The sequence below is a fragment of the Bactrocera tryoni genome, chromosome 3 (assembly GCF_016617805.1).
Source record: "Bactrocera tryoni isolate S06 chromosome 3, CSIRO_BtryS06_freeze2, whole genome shotgun sequence".
Classification (NCBI taxonomy): Eukaryota; Metazoa; Arthropoda; class Insecta; order Diptera; family Tephritidae; genus Bactrocera; species Bactrocera tryoni.
Window position 1 is genome coordinate 63130186 of NC_052501.1, and position 24530 is coordinate 63154715.

The 24530-nt window shown below is 35.7% G+C and overlaps 1 pseudogene; it reads right to left on the bottom strand.

The window, feature by feature from the left end:
* Positions 1–18487: 18487 nt before the first annotated feature.
* On the bottom strand, positions 18488–23945 carry LOC120770727 (annotated as a pseudogene).
* Positions 23946–24530: the final 585 nt, after the last annotated feature.

Consider the following 24530-nt stretch of genomic DNA (forward strand, 5'->3'; position numbering starts at 1 on the left):
GTATGTATTTGCAAACAACTCCATATGGCCCGCAATCACCAATCATTAAACCTATTCAACTTACTGGAACTTATTGGAAAACCGTATTCGAAAACATCGAATTTCATCAAAAAAGTGCCTCAAAAATGCCGTATCGACTTACTGAGTCAAAATATCCGGAAATAATAATAGAGATCAAGTGGGAAACTTGCGACGACGACTGGAGGCAATAATTGGAATAAAATGAAAGCAAAAAAAATAATAAATACATCTAAAACTATTGTAATTACTTTTGATTTGTATATGAGTATAAATATGTATATTATTTTCAGGGCTTTAGTTTCATAAGGTTGCATTCTGAATTTTACAAAAGAGAATTGTATAATAAACGAAAAAAAGAGTCCACGTAGGAACGCAGTCTTAGTGATACTTTGCCACATTCAGAGTTCCTTAGAATTATACTACATACAGTGGACCAATAAAGTTTACATACACCTAATTCCATTAAATTCCGACACGTTTATTTGTTTCAAAATTAATAAATTTTGTGGTTTTTTTCTATCCATTTCAAGATATGTATATTTAACATTAAACATAGCATATCAAAATATTTTTTTTTTTACACAAATAAAAAAAATTTAAGTTAAAGCTTAAAATGAGCATAATTTATATCAAAAAAGTTTACGTACATTTATGAATGTTTACATAAAACAAAAGTAATTACAATACTTTTAACGGTTTTTGGCCTACATTTTGTTGCTATTACTGTCCCTAGACATCGTTGTATGCTCCTCACTCAATTTCTAGAATTATTTCCGGATATTTTGACCCACTAAGTCCACGATCCAGCTTTTTGGCCTTATTTTGATGAAATTCGATGTTTTCGAATACGGTTTTCCAAAAAGTTCAAGATATTTTGAATAGGATTAATGTCTAGTGATTACGGGACCTATGGAGTTATTTTTATTTCCATAACAACCATTCATGTACAAGATAAGACATGTATTTTGGATCGGTATCGGTATATTGGAAATTGGTTTTGCTGCTATTAACAGCCGATTTAAGCACACTTAAAATTTAAATTTTTTTCCTAAAATGTTCAGATACATATGCTTATCCATGTTTTCACTAATAAAGTCCAAATGTCCAACTCTAGATGCAACCATACACTCGCAAACCATAACATTACCCCCACAGTGCTCTACCATTGGCAATACATTTTGTCCTTGCGACTCTTCATTGATCTTTCTCCACACTTTTCGTGATCTATTCGAACCAAATTTATTAAATTTTGAATCGTCGGTGAACACAATGTTTTCCCAAAACCAATACGGTTTGTTTAAATATTGTTTAGCAAACGCCGACATTTTCTTTTTATTAACCTTATATATGTATGGCTTACGACGCGCGACTCGTCTATGATAACCAGCACTCTTCAACAAATTCCTTACTGTTTGGGGATTTATTTTTTTGTGTACATTTCGAAAATGTATAAGCATATGTATCTGAGCATTTTAAGAAAAAATTAAAAAATTAAATTTTAAGTGTGCTTAAATCGGCTGTTAATAGCAGCAAAACCAATTTCCAACAGGATAACGACCCAAAACACACAACTTATCTTGTACGTGAATGGTTGTTATGGAAATAAAAATAACTCCATAGGTCACGCAATCGCTAGACATTAATCCTATTCAAAATATCTGGAATTTTTTGGAAAACCGTATTCGAAAACATCGAATTTCATCAAAATAAGGCCAAAAAGCTGGATCGTGGACTTAATGGGTCAAAATATCCGGAAATAATACTAGAAATTGAGTGGGGAGCATACAACGATGTCTAGGGACACTAATAGCAACAAAATGTAGGCCAAAACCCGTTAAAAGTATTGTAATTACTTTTGATTTATATAAACAATCATAAGTGTACGTAAACTTTTTTGATATAAATTATGCTCATTTTAAGCTTTAACTTAATTTTTTTTTAATTGGGTAAAAAAAAAAATATTTTGATATGCTATATTTAATGCTAAATATACATATCATGAAATGGATAGAAAAAAACCACAAAATTTATCCATTTTGAAACAAATAAACGTGTCGAAATTTAATAGAACTAGGTGTATGTAAACTTTTTTGGTCCACTGTAAGTATTTAAATGACTTTTCAGCTCTAAGGGCTTTATGTATGTAATGTAAAGGCTCAAGAGCAAGATCATTACAAATCAGTTTCAATACAATAACAACAACCGAATATTTTTATATACATATGTATGCATGTCTGTATATCAATGTATGTATGTACATAGCTTTAAAAATTCATGTACATACATATGTATGTCTTCAAAGAAACACTCAGCAACAGCAAAGGGTATACAATTTCATGATCCTACAACAAACATAACACAAGTGCCTGAAGTGGATAACGGCCAATAATGGTTTATGGTTCCGTAAACAAATAAAAATTTTGAAATGTATGTGCCTTCTTACGAAGTTACTTAGCTTGAAAGGCTAGGTACAGCTTTATGTATATCATGATAAAAATATTATAAACAATCTTCAACGAATCAATTTAGCTGATTCTACATTTTGCTCTCCTTGTTTATACGTATGAATTATGTAAACATCGTTTAGCTCTTTGGCTCAAACTCATTATACATAATTGTATCACTTCAAAAAAAAAAAAATTATGTACATATGTATGTATATACGAATGTGCAGCTATGGATGTGAGTATTTTAATATTTTCAACTGCGTCTTAGAGAATTGCTTGAATTTATCTAAAAAATTAGTGATATAATTCGAGAAAAATTTTAAAATATAAAAATTTACTCAAACACATTCTTAAAACAATTGAAAACACCACGTGTAGCTAAATAATAAATTTGGTTTAAGAAACTAAAAAACATGATCCAAAGGCTTAGTAAATCTTTTCGATTCACTAACATTTAGTTGTAAAGTCTTAATTATACCCTGAACAGGGTATATTAAGTTTGCCAAGTTTGTAACACCCAGAATTAAGCGTCGGAGACTCTATAAAGTATATACTTACATACATACATACATACATATACTGTGAGCGTCAAAAATAAGTAAACAGCAGTTCTATCAATATTAAAGTGTTTTTAACAACGCAGTGTTTAATGCAACAATAAAAAGTTGTATTACTGAATTCAAGGCTTATATTATAAGAGTTTAAGTTAGTATAAATAATAAACAAAAATTAAACACAGCCAAAAATAATTCACATAAACTAAAAATACTCTCATTTTTTCGCGTCAAAAAAAAGTAAACAGTAGCAACAACCGTTGCTTGTTTTTAATACTTATTTCGGGGAAGCGCCAAATATCCTTTGGAAACAGTTATTATTCACGAGATTAAGTGCAGTAAAACATATTTTTTATATCATTATGTTTTTTTTTGAGGTTAAATTGCTAAAATATCAATATTTGTAATGGGTAAGCGAACGACCACTGAAACGGTTGACAACTCATATTAGACTTGCATAAAAAAGATAAATCTTTGCGCGAAATTGGAGAAATAGTTGGAAGACACTATTGCACAATAAAAAAATTATTGATAAACATGGTACACATCAGACTGTTGAAAATTTGTCACGGCCGAGAAGACCAAAGCGCCTTACTGACACTGAAGCGCGATAAATAGTACGGGAAGTAAAAACAAATCTAGCTTCAAACGCTGCTCAAATATCAAAAGATATAGTGGAGACATTGGGTAAACCAGTAAGTGCCAGTACAATCAGAATAACTTTGCACAAAAGCGGTTTGCATGGACGAGCACCACGCCGAATGGCCTATACATCACAGACGAATAACAGATGAACTTGGAATTTACAAAAAAGTATACAAACCAGGCTGAAAATTTCTGGAAAAACATATTTTATGCAGACGAAAGCAAATTCGAAATATTTGAATCGAAAAAGTCTCCCAAAATTTGGAGATCCAAAAATAAAGCCTTTACTGATAAGTGTATTACCCACACCGTAAAGCACGGTGGAGGATCGTTATGGTCTGGGGCTGTATGGCAGCATCTGATGTTGCGAATTTGGTTTTTATTGAGCCCACGATTAACACATTGGATTATTTCAACATTTAAAAAAAAAATGTTGCTCAAAGCATTGAAAAATTGGGCCTATCAGGAAACTGGATCTTTCAACAGGACAACGATCCTAAACACAAGTCCAAATTTGTTAGTGAGTGGCTGTTATATCAAACACCAAAACTCTGGATAACCCTCCTCAGACCCCAGACATTAATAATATCAAGCATCTGTAGGAGTACCTTGACCGAAAAATCAGGCAGAAGGACATTTCAAGCAAGGACGACGTAAATAAGGCTTTGATTGAAGAATGGAGCAAATCTCCCCGGAATTTACAAAAAAAATTTGCAGAATACATGCCCAGTAGAGTAAGTGATGTCCAGAAGTCCAAAGGAAAGTAAACAAAATACTAGAATAAATATTAAGTTTTTGTTTATTATTTATACTAAGTTAAACTTTTATAATATAAGCCTTGAATTCTGTAATACAACTTTTTATTGTTGTAATAAAGACTGCGTTGTTATAAACACTTTAATATTGATAAAACTGCTGTTTACTTATTTTTGACGCTCACAGTATAAATGATCAGTATGTTGAGCTGAGTCGATCTAGCCATGTCCGTCTGTCTGTCTGTGTATATACAAACTAATCCCTGAGTTTTTAAGATATCGTTTTGAAATTTTGCAAACATCATTTTCTCTTTAAGAAGCTGCTCATTTGTCGGAACGGCCGATATCGGACCACTATAACATATAGCTGCCACGAAATTTGGTATATATTATTTTCGAAAGCAACAATGCAATCTCCTCAGAAATTGTTCAGATCGGTTGACTATAGCATATAGCTGCCATACAAACTGAACGATCGGAATCAAATGCTTGTATGGAAAACTTTCACATTTGACAAGATATATTCACGAAATTTGGTATATGTTATTGTTTATAAGACCCCTAACGACAACGCTACTATTTAAATGAAGAGTTTGTTTTTGTAGGAAATATAAAAATACATTATAGAAAAAATAGTGGAATAAAATGTAATTGGATTTTTTCGTTTTTAAAATTTGGAATATACATTTTTCCAAAATAATCACTCTTGTTGACTTGGCAAGTCAAAATACATATGTTCGGAAAGATCTTTAAATATACATAAGAAGCTTTTGCACGACTATTTTCATGCACACAACTGTATAATATGTACATACATATATTCAATTTTGTATGTATTATTCTCCAAGACAACGGTGCAATACCCGCAAGAATTGTTGAGATCGGACCTCTATATCATATAGTTGCCACACAATCTTTTTCTTCTTTACTGGCGTAGACACCGCTTTCGCGATAATAGCCGAGTTGAGAACAGCGCGCCAGTCGTTTCTTCTTTTTTATTTTGTATACAAATAAACACTTAAATTAAAAATGACATTTCATGTCTAAACAAAAAAAAACCTTAAGTTTATGATGATCTTGGAAATATACATATGTACATGTATGTATGTATAAAATTAATAATTAAAGTTTAATAGTTTTATTTTGTAGTGTAGGAACAGGAGCTTATCAGCATTATAACCGAGCAGGCTTGAACGCCTATCACTGTAAAGCTGCCCAGCGGCACTAAAAAGTTGCTCGCTAGTCACGCTGCTCGGTGGAGCCGGAAAGAAATTTTAGCATATAGATTTTAAAAGAGACAAATGAGCCCCAAATGCAAATATTGATATATGTATATTTGTGTCTCATGAATTCCCCAGTGAACGTTGTTGTAAATAGTCGTTCACCTCTTTAAAAATACCCTGCGATTGTGTTTTGATATTTCCTCAACGATTAAAAGAGCTGTCGTGCATGTCCCAAAGTCTTGTTTTTGTGGAATTGTCAGTCACTGGAGTATGCAATGGACTCCCTGTCACTGAACATTCTTCTTCATTATTGTTATTTTTTCATCATAATTATAAGAACCTACAACAGTCTCTCTAACATTAGATATGTAGAATCAATTTCCGGAATTAAAGAAATTACTTTTAAGATTTCCAATTGTTTTAGCTTTATTCATAACAAAATTCAAAAGCAAGAAACATATCACTTGGATTAAGCCAAAAGTCATCAAATTAGCACCGAGGCGTGGCTATGCTCGCCGTTAAAATCAAAGAGAAAAGAAATGTATGTACAGTTAAGGGACTTAGTCTTCATACATACCCAAAATTTCATATTTTCTAGATCAATTAAAGAGTACCAGGAAAAAAATTTTAAGAATTAACAAATTAGAAGTTCTATTTTAATTACTATACGAAAACAAATTTTTATTCAACTTTTAAAATAAAAGAAAAACAATAGAAAACACATAGAAGAGAGGACAAAAGTGTTCATACACTTAATAAAACACATCTTGAAGTATTTAATAAGAATATAGTTTTTAAAGTTATTTTTTTTAAATTAATATTTTGTTGGACCACCGTTAAGCGTCAACCTGCAAACGTCTTGGCATTGATGCAACAAGATGTTCCGGCCACATCAGGTGCAATCTCGGTCCAGCACCTTTGTAAAGCGTCTTTTTAGCTTTTGTTTGTTGGGAACATCAACATGAGCAATTTTTCGTTTTAAAACATCCCAAACGTGCTCACTAGGATTCAGGTCCGGCGATTGAGGACGGGATTTTAATTGCCTTGGTGCGTGATATAGCAGCCACTCTGACAATGATCGCGGTATGCTTGGGATCGTTGTCCTGTTGGAAGATCCAACTCTGACCAAGACCCAACATATCCACCGATGGCTGCAAATTATGTTCCAAAAGTTGCTTATAGTAGTATCGATCCATAATACCATCTATAAACACTAGCCGGCCAACTCCAGATGCTGCCATTGCGCCCTTAAAGCCATTACGTTGCCACCGCAATGTTTCACTGTTGGCACAACATTCTTTGGTTCAAGTGCTGCGTTCTTTACGCCAAACCTTTCCTCGTCCATCATTTCCAACAAGTTAAACTTTGCTTTTTCATCAGTAAATAAAACTCATGTATATTTAAAAGTCACCAAATTCATAATGCGTTCGTTACGCTGGATGTTGCAATAAGTAAAAATAAATATCACTTAAACTCTACGAAATGTCACTTAAATCGGCACGGAGCGTTTTGCTACGCCCGGCGTTACATTCAGGAATAAAAATACAAAACACACTTAAATTGGAACACTGAGTAATGTTGCGCTTAGCGTTACAAACTGGAATGTCACTTGGCTCAGTAAAGATGAGTACTACTCCGCTCTGCGTTATAATCAGGCATGAATATATAAAATGAAAATGATGGACGCTAAGCTTTACCGCCCACAACGAGATCGTAATTCACAGTTGGCATCCACTATTTGACATTCGGACAAGTGGTTGCCACTTATCTGTCAATTTGAATAAACTATGGAATACGATCTCAATTATAATCCCACAATCGGCCGTTCTGACAAGTTATTCGCCCTCGAATAACTAACCCATTTCTTCATATTTTCTGCAACTGTAATGGTCTTGTTAGGTCCTTCATGGGCTCCTATTTTTCTACTTCGTAACTTCCGTATCTAGAATTCTCCATTCTATTCTTAAACGCAAAATGTCCTTGCCTGTGTGCTAATTTTATAATCTCCTCTTCCAGAATTCTCTTTATGTTTTCTTTTGCCTCCTGTCTTACTAAGTCGCGCTGAGTATTTAACTCTTCAAGCTCTATTAGTAAACAATATACGCGACTTAATGCGTCCACATGTCTCATCCGCGTTCCTGACCTATGCTCGACTACACCATTGTACTCCGACGTGTTACATAGATTAATCCCCTTTTTAAGCACTTTCCCAACTTGATCATCTATGTATCTTTGATCTTCGTATGACACTCGACGAGGCCGTTGATACTCCGGTCTCCCGTTTGTCAAAATTAACTTCATTTGAACTGGCACATTCATCGGTTCCTGAGGCTGATATTTGTTTATCAACGTTTTGGCGAACGCTGCGTCAGAATCTTCCAAATGTGACAACTTTACCTTATCCGATTCATTATCCAATTGCTTCTCTTTTTCACCCAAAAATTTAGATTCACTCTCATCATTGAAGCCTTTGCCACGACATACCCTGTCCTTTTCCTTTGCATCTACTTCTTTCCCCGGCACTTCCGGACTAACCTTATATCCGCACACTTGTTCGGCAGAACCCCTCTCACTCGCTGAGATTTCAGTTTCATCGCCCACTTGACTACATTTCCTTCCAACTTCTTTCCCTAACACTTCCGGAACAACCTGATCTTCGCACACTTGCTCGGCAGAAACCCTCTCACTCGCTGAGATTTCAGTTTCATTGCCCACTTGACTACATTCCCTTCCAACTTCTTTCCCTAACACTTCCGAAACAACCTGATCTTCGCACACTTGTTCGGCAGAACCCCTCTCACTCGCTGAGATTTCAGTTTCATCGCCCACTTGACTACATTTCCTTCCAACTTCTTTCCCTAACACTTCCGGAACAACCTGATCTTCGCACACTTGCTCGGCAGAAACCCTCTCACTCGCTGAGGTTTCAGTTTCATCGCCCACTTGACTACATTCCCTTCCAACTTCTTTCCCTAACACTTCCAGAACAACCTGATCTTCGCACACTTGCTCGGCAGAAACCCTCTCACGCGCTGAGATTTCAGTTTCATCGCCCACTTGACTACATTTCCTTCCAACTTCTTTCCCTAACACTTCAGGAACAACCTGATCTTCGCACACTTGCTCGGCAGAAACCCTCTCACTCACTGAGATTTCAATTTCATCGCCCACTTGACTATCTTTCTTTCCAACTTCTTTCTCTAACACTTCCGGAACAACCTGATCTTCGCACACTTGCTCGGCAGAAACCCTCTCACTCACTGAGATTTCAGTTTCATCGCCCACACTTTTAACCGCCAACTCATTGGCACCCGTGTCTTCACACTTTTCCCTAACCTTAATAGGTTTTCTAAATCCTACCCTGCCGTTACTAAACACCAAATCCACTTCTTTAAGTATATCGTTTCCCAACATTGCCGCGTAGGGCATATCTTGCACTCATACTACCTCAAACTTGACTTCCACTGTCACACCTTGTACAGTCACCTCTGTTGTAAAGTTACCCATTGTTGTAACCTCGCCTTTTCCTATTCCATAAAGCCGTTGTTCCTCCTTTCTGAGGCTAACTTCTCCCAGCTTCATAAACGTATCGTACCTCAATATACTGGTGAAGCATCCCGTATCTACCAATGCGCTAAACGTGATCTCGTTAATCACCGCATTCACGAAAATTAATTTACTTTGCACTACACCGTTTCGATCATCTACTGTGTTAATCCGCTCATTTTTCACCACGCTAACCGGTTGTGAGACCCTGCAATCGTAGGCATAATGGCCCTTTTCTTTACACTTAAAACAAATGACGTTGTTTAGTCCCCCTCGTGAGCACTCTCTAGCTAAATGACCTTCTTGATTACAACGGTAGCACCTCTTCTTAACCTGGTCTTCAGTACCTTTACTTCCATTTGACGTCTGAACGAAAACTTTACCACTTGCAACGGATGTACCTTTAATTCTTTCATATACGCGGATTTGCTCCTTTAATTCCTTCACACTACTCGTTTGATACAAAACACTTTTATTCTCTCGACTATCCGGTATACCCTCCACGAAATATTCTATTATACTCTTTTCATCGAGTGATATTGGCTTACCAATCTCGATGATGGAGTACAAGTATTCTTGCAAACTTTCTTTCGGTTGCTTGCGCCTATTCCTCAGCGTTCGATGTACCTCTGCGGCACTCAACTTTTCTCCGAACTCCTCCACCAACGCAATTTTCAAACTATTCCAATTCCTGATCCCTACAGTTCTTCGAACAAATAGCCTGGCTGCTCCCTTTAGCAACTGCTTTCCATATACGAACTGCTGTAAATCGTTCCACCCTACTGTTTCCGCAACTTCGTTGAACTCATCAACCCAGTGGCACACGTTATAAGTACCGTCTCCATAAAAATTGGATATGCTTTCTTCGACATCGCGCAACGTAAATAGCACCCTACCTACACTCCTATCCTCTGTAGTGTATAACGAATTTGCTGACTCATTATCACTTCCCCCCTGTGTTGTAACAGTCTTAACTGTAAGTCTTTCTTTCTACCAACTGTACTTAAATTTAGCTCTCTCAGTTTTTCCCTCAACATATCCACAGTCATACCCTTTATTGTACCTGCGTCCATCTTACAAAATGATTTCTTATATACGTATGTATGTAATTATAAACTGTAAAGTATTCAAATCTAGGGTATTCAAAACACTGCTACTACTTACACCTATACGTAGTTGTATGTATTACTACAATAATACAAATAGCTGTAAGAATACAATAGCACACATACATATGTTAAATACTTCACTGGAATATATCGATATATGTATGTATGTGTACGTATACTTCTAACTACTACAATATTCAGAAATCTTATCTTAGTTGTTCTGCTCCCGCCGCTCGCCCTCTGCTATGCCTGCTACTCTGCGTCGCATTTAACATCCGTTGAACTCTGTTGCCGTGAATGCCGACGCCGCTGCCGCTGAACCACCGTTGTATATCTCTGCTCCCACGTCTGCTGATGCGCTTGGTGTTTGCTGCGTACCTATATGTATACTCGTCGCTGCCGTTGTCTGCTTATGTGCCCCGCTGTATATACTTATATACCGCTACCGCTTGCTTCGTGTGTTTCGATTTCACACTGTTGCCGATGCCGTCTTCTTATTGGTGCAAATGTTTCACCAAGTAGCAGTACTGCTATTTCCGTGAGCGAGCCGTTAGTCATTGGCGTTCTAACGGAATCGCCTAACGCTCCTTGGACTGTAGGTACAGGTACAGTACCTTCGTGGTCTTTACGTACCACCACTTTTCCGATTTATTGTATAGTATGTTTCACAGTTTTTTTTCGCAATTCTTCTTGATTATATGCTGCACTCGCTATCTCTCACACCACTTGTATTTATCGTTTTCCGCATTTCACTTTTCCCGGGATAACCGCACTTAGGGGAATCCTTGGACGAGCCCCCATTTGTAGGATTTTTATCATTTCGAAATTAAAGTACACTTTTAGATTTCCAATTGTTTGCTTTATTCATAACGAAATCCATAGAAACATATCACTTAAACTCTACAAAATGTCACTTAAATCGGCACGGTGCGTTTTGCTACGCCCGGCGTTACACTCAGGAATAGAAAATACAAAAGTCACTTAAATCAGTAAAAATGAGTACTGTTCCGCTCCGCGTTATAATCAGGAATGAATATATAAAATGAAAATGATGGACGCTAAGCTTTACCGCCTACAACGAGATCGTAATTCACAGTTGGCATCCACTATTTGACATTCGGACAAGTGGTTGCCACTTATCTGTCAATTTGAATAAACTATGGAATACGATCTCAATTATAATCCCACATACATACTGTTCCATCTGGTAACAACGTCCTGTATCAACTTGTGTTTTGGAACGCTCCACATTTCCTGATACTGATTAAAATGTCGATAAGCTTGTTCACTTCTTTTAAAGTGTCCGATGATCTTACGACACTTTTTAATAATGTGGTCAATTTCTTCGTTTTTTAGCACGCAATCATGCAAAACAAGTTGTAGAGTATGCGCTACACAACCAAAGGATTTCAAATAACCTATGCGCATTGTAGCAGACATATTACGCGCATTATCTGTTACAACCAGATGCACTTTATTTCCTATTTTGAAATTATTTATCGTTTCAGCCAGCTTTACAGCTATGTAGTTTCCAGTATGGTCGTCTTCCAAGACTTTGGCGCCTAGTATAACTTTTATACGTTCAGGTCCATAAATCATATGTGCAGTCAGGCTCAATAACGAACAGCTTTTAGAAGAATTGGTCCAAATATCTGTGGTTATGCTGATCCATTACTCTTTTTCTAAGACAGCAACAACCTTTTTTAAAACTTTTTCGTAAGTGTCCGGAATCAGTGATGTTCTGAAAAATTTTTCACTTTTCAGTTTGTATTTCGCCGGCATAGTTGGATTTCCAAAATTAAGCCTTTAAAATGCTGCACCATCCACTATGCTATAGGGAAGCATATCAACAATAATGAGATCCATTATAGTTTTATCTATTTGAAGTGCCAACGGGTGATCATCTGGCCACAAATTTGTGCGTTCCGGCATGGTAATTTGCAATTTGTCGCTAATAATATTAATTTCGCTTTCGTTTGCCTTTCTTTTCTGTGGAATACTTAAACTGGCTATCTCCATCGACTTTATAAATATATTCCACTTTTCCGGGTGCATTTTCTTCAAATGATTTTTAATATTATGGGTTGTTTGCTTTTTTTTATCCTCGTGACCAAGCGACAATTCTGCACCTTAAAATTATTCCTAACTTAGCTCAAGCCACCAACCCGCATCGCGTTGTGGCTCCTCTGCTGACGTTTTGCTGACCTTGCGCCTCGTGCATGGTGTTTGTTTACTTTGATGTCTGGCCAATGTTCTCACGCAAAATGTGCTGACTTAGCGACATGTGCAGAGTGGTAGGCTCTTATAACGACGGGAATTAGGGTGTGTCGTTTCCTCGCGATAACTCCTCCCCTTCTAAATGGGGAACGTCCTCGGTCCTAAAGAAGCGGTTTTAATTGCAGTTTCAACGGGTTTGGCTATGATAATCTCTCTCTTGGTCCTCCTTATCCTGAGAAGGACGTAAACAGTGAATGCCATGATTAATAAGACACCAAAAGCTGAGAAACCTGTAACGTGGCCATAATGTATTGATCGCTGCAGGTGATTGATCCTTTGAACATTCTCTAGATTCACATGGTGAAGGTAAGAAGCGCTTAATATTTCTGTGTGCTGCGTCAAGTTGATTGTAGAAGCCCATGGAGTTTCAGGTTTTAGAGGCAATGTAGAATTTTCGTTATAAAAAGTCGTACCATTAATCTTTACGTTGTTTTTGAAGACCACGAGGTATGTTCCGTTGACCGTAATAGGGACCTCATTATTTTCCTCGATGACAGCCAATTGGTCATTGATGACAACAAGGCCGTCACTTATCGGTGAAATTGATGAGCTACCGGTAAAATAGTAATTTTCTTACATCTAAACATAGGAATCGGATATCTTATTAAAAAGTAAATTATGTTATTATACTGTAATATCTTAATTCTAGCCACTGCCATAACATCGGCCACGGTAAGGTCAGTGAAGTGCTCGTCTCCTGTTATGAAATTTATTTCGTTACTGTCTAAGAGAATGGGACTTAAGACCCCAATTTTGGCGAAAGTGACAGCTGTTATAATGTTATTTAATTCTGTAATAATTGCTCTGTTTCTAGCCAGAAGTATGTCGTAAAGGTGACCGGTGTTTATTTCTCTTTCTTTTGTTAATTTCAGGATTTTATTTACTGTAATGGTAAGGTTATTGATTTCTTTCTGTACCTGGGTGTTTATGGTAAACTGTCTGTCCTGCGAGTTAATTAGCTGTTCTTCTGTGTTCATTAATCTATTGAAGTCGTCATGGTCAGGAGTTCCAGTAATGTATTTCAGGACTGTCCCTAGGGCATTCAGGCTTCTCGCCTGTCTGTGGTGAGCGTTTATCATTTGTATCAGTCGACTTATCTGGTTTATGTCCGCGTCTAGTAACTTCCTCATATGTGACTGAGGAAAGTGGTCTGTGGCATTAATTGTCTCGTCTCTCATAATGCTCGACAATGGTTTTGATATTCTAGCGAAATCCCTTATAAAACATCTATAATAACCCGCTAGACCTAGGAATGATCTGAGTCCCCTTAGAGTGGTGGGCTCAGGGAAACTTCGTATTGTGTCGACTTTGTCTGGACACGTTTTTATTCCTCCTTGTGAAACTAAGAACCCCAGGTATTCGACCTCAGTCCTAAAAAATTTGGATTTTTCAACCGACACTCTCATGTTGGCCCTAAATAATTCATTTAAAATTGATTCTATATCTTTCAGATGCTGCTGTTTGTTTTCAGAAAAAATAATAAAATCGTCTACATAGACAAAACAGCTTTTCCCAATATGCTCTCTTAATACGTCGTCTATGGCGCGTTGAAAGATGCTCGGCGCGTTTTTTAATCCAAAAGGTAACCGGCAAAATTCATACTTGCCATTCTTGACAGAGAAAGCTGTTTTTCCCCTATCACGCTCCAATAGTTTAATCTGATGGAAACCAGATTTTAAGTCCAAAGTGGTGAAGTATTTACTACCACCCAAATTGGAAAGAATTCCTGTTATGTCGGGAATTGGGTATTTATCACCGATAGTTTTTTCATTGAGCTTCCGAAAGTCAATAACTAATCTCTGCTTCGCCTGTCCGTTTTCGTCTACCCCTTTTTTTCTTTACCACCCATATAGGGTTGTTAAACGGTGATCTTGATGGCCGGATAACTCCATTTGCTAACAAGTCCTTAATTTCTTTGTCCACGAAATCCGCTACACTCAGTGGGTACGGGTATAATCTTGAGTAAACTGGTGTTTCGTCCTCCGTTCGAATTGTTGCTATCACCTTTGTATTGTACGGTAATGCCTCATTGGGGTCAGCAAAAACCCCATTCATCCTTTTGATCATCCTAGAAAAATCTTCCCTAACGTCTGTTGGTACTAGATTTGTTTGAAGCCTAAGATGGCTTACGTCATGACTGGAAATGAAGAAGATTTCCTCCTCACCAAAATCATGATTTATTGTGTTCGATTTAAGGTCAATGTTCGCATGGACCCTGTTTAGTATGTCGAGCCCAATCACGCCATCAAATGATGTTAAGTCCGGTAAGATGAAAAATTCTGCCACTACACCAAATATTTTTATGTAGCATTTTTCCATGATAGAAGTAACCCCGTGAATAGATTTTACAGAGAATGTGTCCCTGAAATGTTGTGTCCTTAAAGCCGGTGTTGGTTTCATATAACTCCTCGACGCACCAGTATCGATAAGGAGTTTCACTTCTTTCCCTCCTAGGGACTTTGAAATCCAGGGTAGGAGGGACCTTCCCCTAAAAAATTAAGTTGATCTAAACTTACGTCATCCGCCGCTTGTTCGGCTTCGGCACCGTACAATGATTCACTCTGTGGCTCAACTTCCTCCTCCAGATGATTAACACGTTGGATCTTTGGTCCTGTGTAACGTCCAGAATTTGCTGGACGTTTTTGTTGATACCCCTGTTGCATTCTATTACTGTTTCCTTGATAGGCACCTCGGTCTCTGTCAAACGATTGGTGTTTAAATTTCGATGAGGATGGATCAACGTCCATTGGTTCCGCTCTTACTAGTCTGTCGCTGTCACGTCCGTTATTTACCCTTTGATTTTCCGTAAAATGAGGTGCATGTCCGGGTTTGTACTGCCTATTACTATAGTAGTGTGGGCTCTTATGAGTTGAGGGTGGATCATAAGTGTTTGTCCTATGGTTGTTCTGGCTTGAAATTATATTATTATTTTTTTTAATGTGGTTGCCCTCGACGTTCCTGGCAGCAAAATTGGCCACGAACGCATACCGCTCATGGTTTGAGTCTACTTCCTGTGCTAAAGCAAGAGCAGACGGAAGGTCAGACGGCCGTGAAGCGAAAAGAATGTCGCATAAGAGCTTCCTTAAGCCGGAAATGAAAACTCTTAGGGCATCTGCCCTATATTTCTCGTTTATAATTTCTGCCACGCTACTCTCGTAAGACATTATAATCTTATTAGCTAGTAACGTTAGCTTCTTTTCTACCTAATCGTAGAATTCCAGACAGGACCTAGAACCCTGTCTTAAGGTAGATAATTCCTGCTCTATAAGATATACGGGACGTTTGTCCGCGTACGTAAAGTCTAAACGTGCTATAATGGCATTAAAATTAAGCACAGTACTAAACGATGAGAGGACCGCATCGGCAGCCCCTCTTATTTTGTTCCTCAAAATGGTAACTGCTTGGTAGTGTCGTTCACTGCCATCGTACCTTTTGAACAGTTCATAAGCGTTATGCGCCGCCTCGCGCCATGACACATATGTGCCTATGTGACCATGAAATTCGGGAAGTGATTTGATCGCTTCAAGCGTTATGTCACATGTCACTAGTGGATTACCAGATACCTTTAGATATTTTTCTACCTTTGGCCTGCTGCCCGTCACTTGGTTTTGGATTGCTAATAACTTCCTATCGAACTCCAACCTTTGTGCTGCCAAAGCACTTCTAACTTCCGCCTTAATTAACTCGCTTATTTGTTCTGTGTTCATATTTGCTTTCTGACTTCCTAACTTTAAATTTCTAAAAAGGTCTTCCAGACCTTCACTCATTAATTTTTGTTCTGTCACTTTCCTTTATTTTATTCACAATTATTGTTATATTTATTCCAGGAAACGAGCATCTCACTTACCCTTCCATTGGATTTGAATAGATTAAAATTAGGTTCAGGTTCTTCCGGTTAGTTGATCGGGCCAAAGGTTGTCTCTTCTTAAAGTCCACGTTGAGTCCAAGTAGTTGATTGTTGTTGATTTTAAGTGAGCCAGCTATCGTAGTCACACGAGTCGAGTTAAGAACTTTATATTTTTCTATTAAACTTTTCACTCGCGTGCCCCACGTTGGGCGCCAATTATTCAAATGTATTGTTCAATTTTAAAATTATTTTATTTGCCGTCATCTCGGCTTAGTTGTCAAGTATAAAGTGCTGCTTAAAATTATTCCTAACTTAGCTCAAGCCACCAACCCGCATCGCGTTGTGGCTCCTCTGCTGACGTTTTGCTGACCTTGCGCCTCGTGCATGGTGTTTGTTTACTTTGATGTCTGGCCAATGTTCTCACGCAAAATGTGCTGACTTAGCGACATGTGCAGAGTGGTAGGCTCTTATTACGACGGGAATTAGGGTGTGTCGTTTCCTCGCGATAACTGACATAAAACGTTCTCTACGCAAAGCAATAAATGTCGCCAAAAAGTATGCTATTTTTTTATTAATAAACATTTGGGTTTAAAAAAGTAATATTCGGCTAAAATTCGGTTTTTTGCCGAAGCCGAATGCATTTTCAAAGCCGAATGTTCGGCAAACCGAAGCCGAACCTTCGGTCGGGCTTTTAATATGTATGCTAGCTGTTATCAGTTGGGTTCAGTGTAGGTCATGTATTAACTAGCGCAAACCGATTTCGTGCGCTTTTTCTGCATGTATATGTCGGAATGGGGTTGTGGCTATCCATTATTAAAGCCGCCTCTGAAATATTGCTGCGAGTTGTGCATTTCCTCGGCTGTGAAATTTCGTGACCACTCTTCTATGACGCTCATTAACTACTCCATCACTTCACAATATTGCATCATACAAGCATTGTCTGAAACGCAACTGATCGAATTCTGCCGCGATTTCTCTTTCTCTCTTTCTAACACGTTGTCACGCCGAGGCTACGCGAAACAGAGAAAGCCTGCTGAACTCGCTCTTACAATAAACAGAAGACGGAGATAAAAGGATAAGACAAAAATGGTATACACATTTTATTTAACAGAGATGCCAATATTTCAATTGAGATGACAGTTTATTAGAGATTACAAAATTGGTACATTTTTTTTTTTTGGTTTCTTTTTTTTCAACAAAATTAATAGCGATTCGACATATACATGAGTTGAGGCCGACGAAAATGCCACTAAAGCAAAAAGGAATGAGCGAAATTGAGAGCACAACACTTGAGACAAACAATATGCGAGAACATCCCAGCAAGAAGACTATACGTTATATGTATAATGCCATAAACCTGCCGTATAACTATGGATAGTATGCGTGAAAAATTCGAATAGTTTACATCAGTTTGTACAGAGGTATGGGAAGATTCTATCGCATACTTTGAATACGTGTGAGTTGTCTATCCTTTTTATTTGCATACAAATTTACCATCACTTTGTCATATGCTCGTCTCTTTTTAACTCATGGTAGGATGGTATAGTAGTTTGATGGTAAAGTGGTATGATGGTAAAGTAGTATGATGGTAAAGCAGTACGATGGTAAAGTAGTATGGTATACTTATCCTTTTATCCTACTCCATATAAAATAAAACAAATACAGGTTATTTTTAAAAATTTATTGAATTTTTTATTTTAAATTGTTATGGAAATGTATATTTAATATATTTTTAATTTGTTTATTAGTGATTAAAAAAATTAATTTATTGCATTCATTGCATCCGTACATATAATATATATATATTACATATAGTACATATTTAAATAAATAAAAATAAAAAAAAATAAAAATAATTGCATCCATTGCATCCATACATTATTTAAAAATTGCACCTACTTTGGTTGTTGTTGTTCCGACCTGGAATTATAAAACATTAATTATTACTAAAATTTTGGAAAAGAAATAACTTACCGTTTATTTAAAGATAATTTGTTTTGGCGGTACCTATTGTGGCTAAGGTCCACCACACTTCTTAATGCCCGTTCAAAACCTGGCCGTCCTTCCATTACAAATACATCTACACAAAAATAGGAAAAAATTTTATAATAAATATTTTTAAAGAAATGCTATGGCAAATTAATTTTATCTAATATATTAAATTTTTGAAAATAAAATTAACGAATAAAACTTCATTAACAAGTTTAAGCTTGTTAAGCGCCCGTTTTTTTTTTCCTTCCATCAAAATTAAATTCAAAAAGGACATTGTCGGTAAAGATTTTTCTCATTACCTCACCTACAGACGCATTTGCTCCTTTTATTTGTTGAAGATAAATTTTCTGTGAATTTAAGGAATTGAAATGTGTTAATAGTTAAATTACCAAATAAAATTTTTAATTAACAAAGTATAAGACTAATACATACTTAAATAATAAAATAGTAAGAGCAAAAAATTACCGTTTCGTCAGCAAACTCTTTGGAATTTAGTTTATCTTCGAAATCCAGCGCGGCGTCTAGTGTGCAGATTGGTAGTCTTGATGCTATATCAATTTGCATGGGATTTTCTATTTCTCCTACCAATCGTCCAATGGAGTGATGGACTTTAGCTAAAACCACCTTACATTCGCGCAGCGTGTGTGTTTGAGCCAATAGAAGACCCTTATCAATAACCTAATGTACAAATATATACAGTGGACCAATAAAATTTACATACACCTAGTTTTATTAAATTACAACACATTTTTGGTTTTCAAATTAATGTTTATTGTCGTTTTTTGTATCTATTCCAAAATATGTATATTTAGCATATACGTATATTGGCTTATCAAAATTTTTATTTTTACACAAATGAAAAAAATACAGGTACAAAAACTTAAAATGAGCTTAATTCGTATCAATAAAGTTTACGTATGTACATTATTTAAACTAACACTAAATACAAAAGTTTGAGACATATTTAGTATTTTGTTGGCCCTCCTTTTGCTGTAATAACTGCCTGTAGACGTCGTGGCATACTTTTTACTAAATTTCTGGTATCATTTTCGGTGATTTTGGCCCACTCAGTCGATAAGGCAGCTTTTAGGGACTCTTTGGATGAAATTCTATGTTTTCGTATACGCTTTTCTAATAAGTCCCAGATATGTTCAATAGGGTTAATGTCTGGTGATTGGGGTCGCGTATGGAGTTGTTTGCAATTGTATAGCAACCATTCACGTACTAGATAAGACGTGTGCTTTGGGTCGTTATCCTGTTGAAAGTAGTAGTGGTTGCTATCAAGACCCAATTTAAGCACACTTGGACGTAAATTATTTTTTAAAATGTTCAAATACATGTACTTCTCCATTTTTTTCAGTAATAAATTCCAATTGTCCAACTCAGATGCAGCCATACACCCCAAACCATTACATTACCCCCACCGTGCTTTACTGTTGGCAATAATTTTTTTTTTGAAACTCCTCATTGACCTTTCTCCACACTTTTTGTGCCCCATCCGAACCAAATATATTAAATTTTGATTCGTCGCTGAATATAATATTTTCCCAAAACGAATTCGGTTTGTTTACATGTTCTATAGCGAACGCAAACCTCTTTTCCTTATTAACCTTGCTTATGTATGGCTTACGGCGTGCCACTCGTCCATGATAACCAGCACTATACAACACATTCCTTACAGTTTGGGGATTTTTTTTTTGTGTACTATCGTATATGTCTTGAGTTAATTTCACTGCGGAAATTCTTGGATTTGCACTAACGGCTGATCGTGGCTTTGAATGCAAATTCCCAGTATTAATATACGACTTGATAATAGTTTGCACACTTGAATGGGATTTTCCAACCACTTTACCAATTTCACGTAAAGATTTATTTTCTAAATATAATTTAATTATTAATTTTCGCACTTCTAAATGTATTTCTTTACCACGACCCATTGCAACCAACTAAGTCACACTTTTAAGATAAAATGACAATAAAACGCATATTAAACTTACCATTTCAATATTATAATTGTTTACAATCAACAATTATGGGAATGCAACAACTTTGTACCGTTCAGTGAATATAAACAAATTAGGCTGTACTGTGTGTATGTAAACTTTCTTGATGCGTTTTTTGGGGTTTTTCTCTTTCGCAGCGACAATGCCAAGCATAGGGGTAAATTTAACGGCATTAAGATAATGCATCACAATGCACGAATGTTTATTTATCTATTTAGCAAAAAAAAATCAGTCGAACGAGACTAGAAAATGTGGCGAATATGTTCGTAAATGCATCATGACGATCGCATCATGACGATTGCATAACAAACAGAACGTTCAGAAATGCAATATTGCAACACTGCAATAATCAAGCGTTCAAAAAAGCAACACTTCTATCAACTGTCATACATAATTTCTATCAAAAAATTGTTTACTGCATTTAACTACGATGTCTGACGAAAAGTAAGTGCAAAACTGTTATTTTAATTTTTGTATTGGAATTTAGTTAAATTAAATTAATGCGGAGACGCAGTTATTGCTGAGAGGACGGTTGAATATGTCCTCGGGAAAGGACTTAATTGTTTTAATAAATTATTTGTTTTTAGGTATTTTTCTTTTTAAAGACAAACATTTGTACCAACAAATTTTTCTTTTTGACTTCAATACCCCTCTTTTTCTTAAATTTAAAGAAAATCTATCATTTCTTTGCTCACAAATTTCGTCTAGTGTTAGATTCAGCAAAATTTCCATTTTAGTACTATACGCGTTCAAAAATGCAAACAAATGTATCTGCAAATTGTCAAAAATTATATAAGAAGTATCAAACGTTAAACTTGCAGTGTTGCTACTGTTGCTTATGCTGCAAGTCATGATGCATTTACGAACATAGCCTCGTTATGTGTCGAAAGCAACATGTGTGCTAATAGCCAATAAAGACCTGTATGTATAACTTTATTGTCCACAGAAATGATGATGATATATATATATATGTATTTATATTTATCAAATAAAGAAATACATATATAAATTTATTGGTACATATACATACATTTTCTTTGAGGGTTTTCTCAATGTCATCCATCCTTGTCATCAGCACCTTTTGGTTTCTTAGGATTTCCTTAATACCTTGAGTTACTATAAAATAAAAAATATTTTATATAATTTATATCATTTAACCGTAATTTATCTTATTCATTATTTATTGAAATGTATATAATATACCTGTGTCCTGCTGTTGAAGGTTGTCTGGCTGTAGAATGCTGTGTCGTAGCTGAACATTGTATGGCGCTGAAACTTGAAACCTTCTTCTTTGTGATGCTAAACAAATAAATAACTAAATTAGCTATTGATTTCAATAACAATTTAAAATTTTACATTGGGGTATTTCGGCTTCCGGTGGTGGTGACTGGTTACTTATCGCCACAAATTCTTCATATTCATTCTCTTGGCTAAATAATTCTTCATCCATATTTCTTAAAAAAAAAACAACAAAATTAAATATTAGTGCAGAATTTTATAGTACATAATATCATAAAATTGGTTTATAAAATAATGTTTTACAAAAAAATATTAGAAATATTAAGAAACCTTAAATTGAAAAATCATTAAAAAGATTGCGTAAAATAGGTATTAATAAATACTTATTTTCATTAGGAATGCAAAAATATTTATATTTAATTTCTAACTTACTAACTTTTATTAATTGATTACTAAGATTTTGAGCTAGACATATTCCTAATCCATGTAAAGATTCCAATGGTTCTTGGAAATAATTTTCGATTTCTTGGAAACTATATCCAAAAACCACGTCACGACCCGATTCATTTTTAATAGCGACGACTTTAAATGAACCAATTTTCTTAATATAACAATACGAATCCTTTTCTTTTTTAAAATTAATATCAAAACTGCCAAATTTTAAATTTTTCTTTAAAGGCAAATCTGCGGATTCTTGAAGTCTCAAATACAATTGCTGTAAAACTTTATTGGGTTTCTTAATAATTTTTTTTTATATATTGCATATAATTTTCAAATTTATATGCAGAGAAGCTTTCCAAGGGTCCGTATTGATTGGTACATTCTGATAAATGTAATAACCCATGGATATTGAAGCTTATTAAATGATTCCCATACACCGTACCGAACAAGGCGACAAATTCTTCTAAAATACTTTGAGCAACATTTCCTTCTACCTTATATGACTTTTCGCATGAAAGCAGTCTTATTCCACTATGCAGAAGAAGGAAATGGTAATATGAATCATCATCAATACAATTTTTTAAAACAAATATCCCGGAATATAAAAGAAACAGCCTAAATTCTGTTGATTTCCAATTACTGAGTTCATCTAAGTTTCTACAAATTCTACCAAATTCTGAGGGAATTAAAGTAGAGAGGAATTTCAGTTTTTGATTCATTTTTGTTACATTCCCTCTTTTAATCACCAAATGCAACAGTTTTTTGTAACACCCAGGTCGACCAGATGCATGGGATCAAGGGGAAACTGGGATACCATTTCAAAATCGTACAACTCTAATATATTTGGTTGAGCTCTAAAAGATGGAATATGATGCTCAATATCAATCCGATTTTTAAAAGAACTATTTGAACGCAATTCGTGAAGTTTACTAGAGAAGCTAATCCGAGTGTATATACCAACTTGTATACATTTGGGGCAACCTTTTTTACTATTATGGGAAAGTGTACTAGTTACGAAAGCCCGGGCAGGCGAGTCACAGGTAAACAAACGCACTCTGAAGTTTTTTACAATTTTTTTGAACCAACTTTTATTCCATGATCTTTTAAGGCAGCAATTTCCTCGCAAAAGTCCTTCATAAAATCATTAATGTTCCAAGGTTTTTCACTTCCAGAGAAACATGCGATCACAAAAGGACTTTCTTGTGGATATCCAACAATGGCGCCTAAAATTGGCCACAAAACTTTATTTGAATTTTTAAAAAGCCTGAGGCCATCAATCTCGACATCAATTTCAATATCATTATTACCTTCAAGAAAATCAAAATATTTTTTTAAAGAATGCTTTTGTATTCCAACATAAATGAATTCTCCACTGGGAATGGATTGAATATTAACTTCTTTTTTTTCTGTCCCAAGTAGGGTCTTTGCACATAAAGGAAAATCTTTAACACCGATTTTATTTAGCGTTTGAAGCAAATCAGTAACGGTGTTTTGTGAAACGCTGTTTCTTATTGCCCACTCCTTCAGTGCAGTAGCCTTTTCATTTATGTTGGAATTCACTGCCTCACTATTCCTACCCAAACTAGCACTTTCTTGCCCCTCATCTTCACACAAGGATAACTCTTCAGGTTCACTAGCACTAATAACTTCACGATTTTCACTTTCAACGCGAGCAAACTCATCTAGCCTTCTATATTTCGCCGCGTTAACTTCAAATTCTTTTTTCTCTTTTGAAATGGCGTTCCGAAACGATTTCATATTTATATTTAAAAACAATAAATAGTGATTTATATAATACATACTTGCCTCAATTTTGTCGCTGTCAAAGTGTATAGCTGATTCCAATGTTTTTAATTCTTTTTTTTTTAATTAACGATTAAAGATGCGCGCGCACGTCTATTCACTTCACAAGTTTTCACACAAATGTGAGAAATGCAGTTTTCCACTTCGTTATATATTGATTACTTCTACTGATACTGATTACTTCTTACATCAAACGACTACAATGCATATCTGCATATAGCACAACCATTCTTGTAGCACAACTGTGGAGGGAGGGAGTACGAAATATATTCCCAACATGTGACCTGTTTTCACATTCACGTAAATTTTTATTTTTTTTTTAAGATTTCCTTATGTGCTGTGAATACGTTAGCGAAGTTTGTGATTTCTATGACGCTCCATCCATCACTTCACAATATTGCATCATACAACAGTGTTGTCCAATGCAATAGTATGTAGCTTTCGCTTGTATGCGTAAGGCGTTGTTGCAAACTGTGTTGGCAGAAAAGTACACTGAATAAATAATGAGCAATTTTTTTTTATAATGTTGACGAAAATGATTCAAGTTCAATTTGTACAAATGTTGATCAGTGCGTTTTCCATTATTTTGTCCACATTTATCTCAGAATTATACTCCTTAATTCGAATG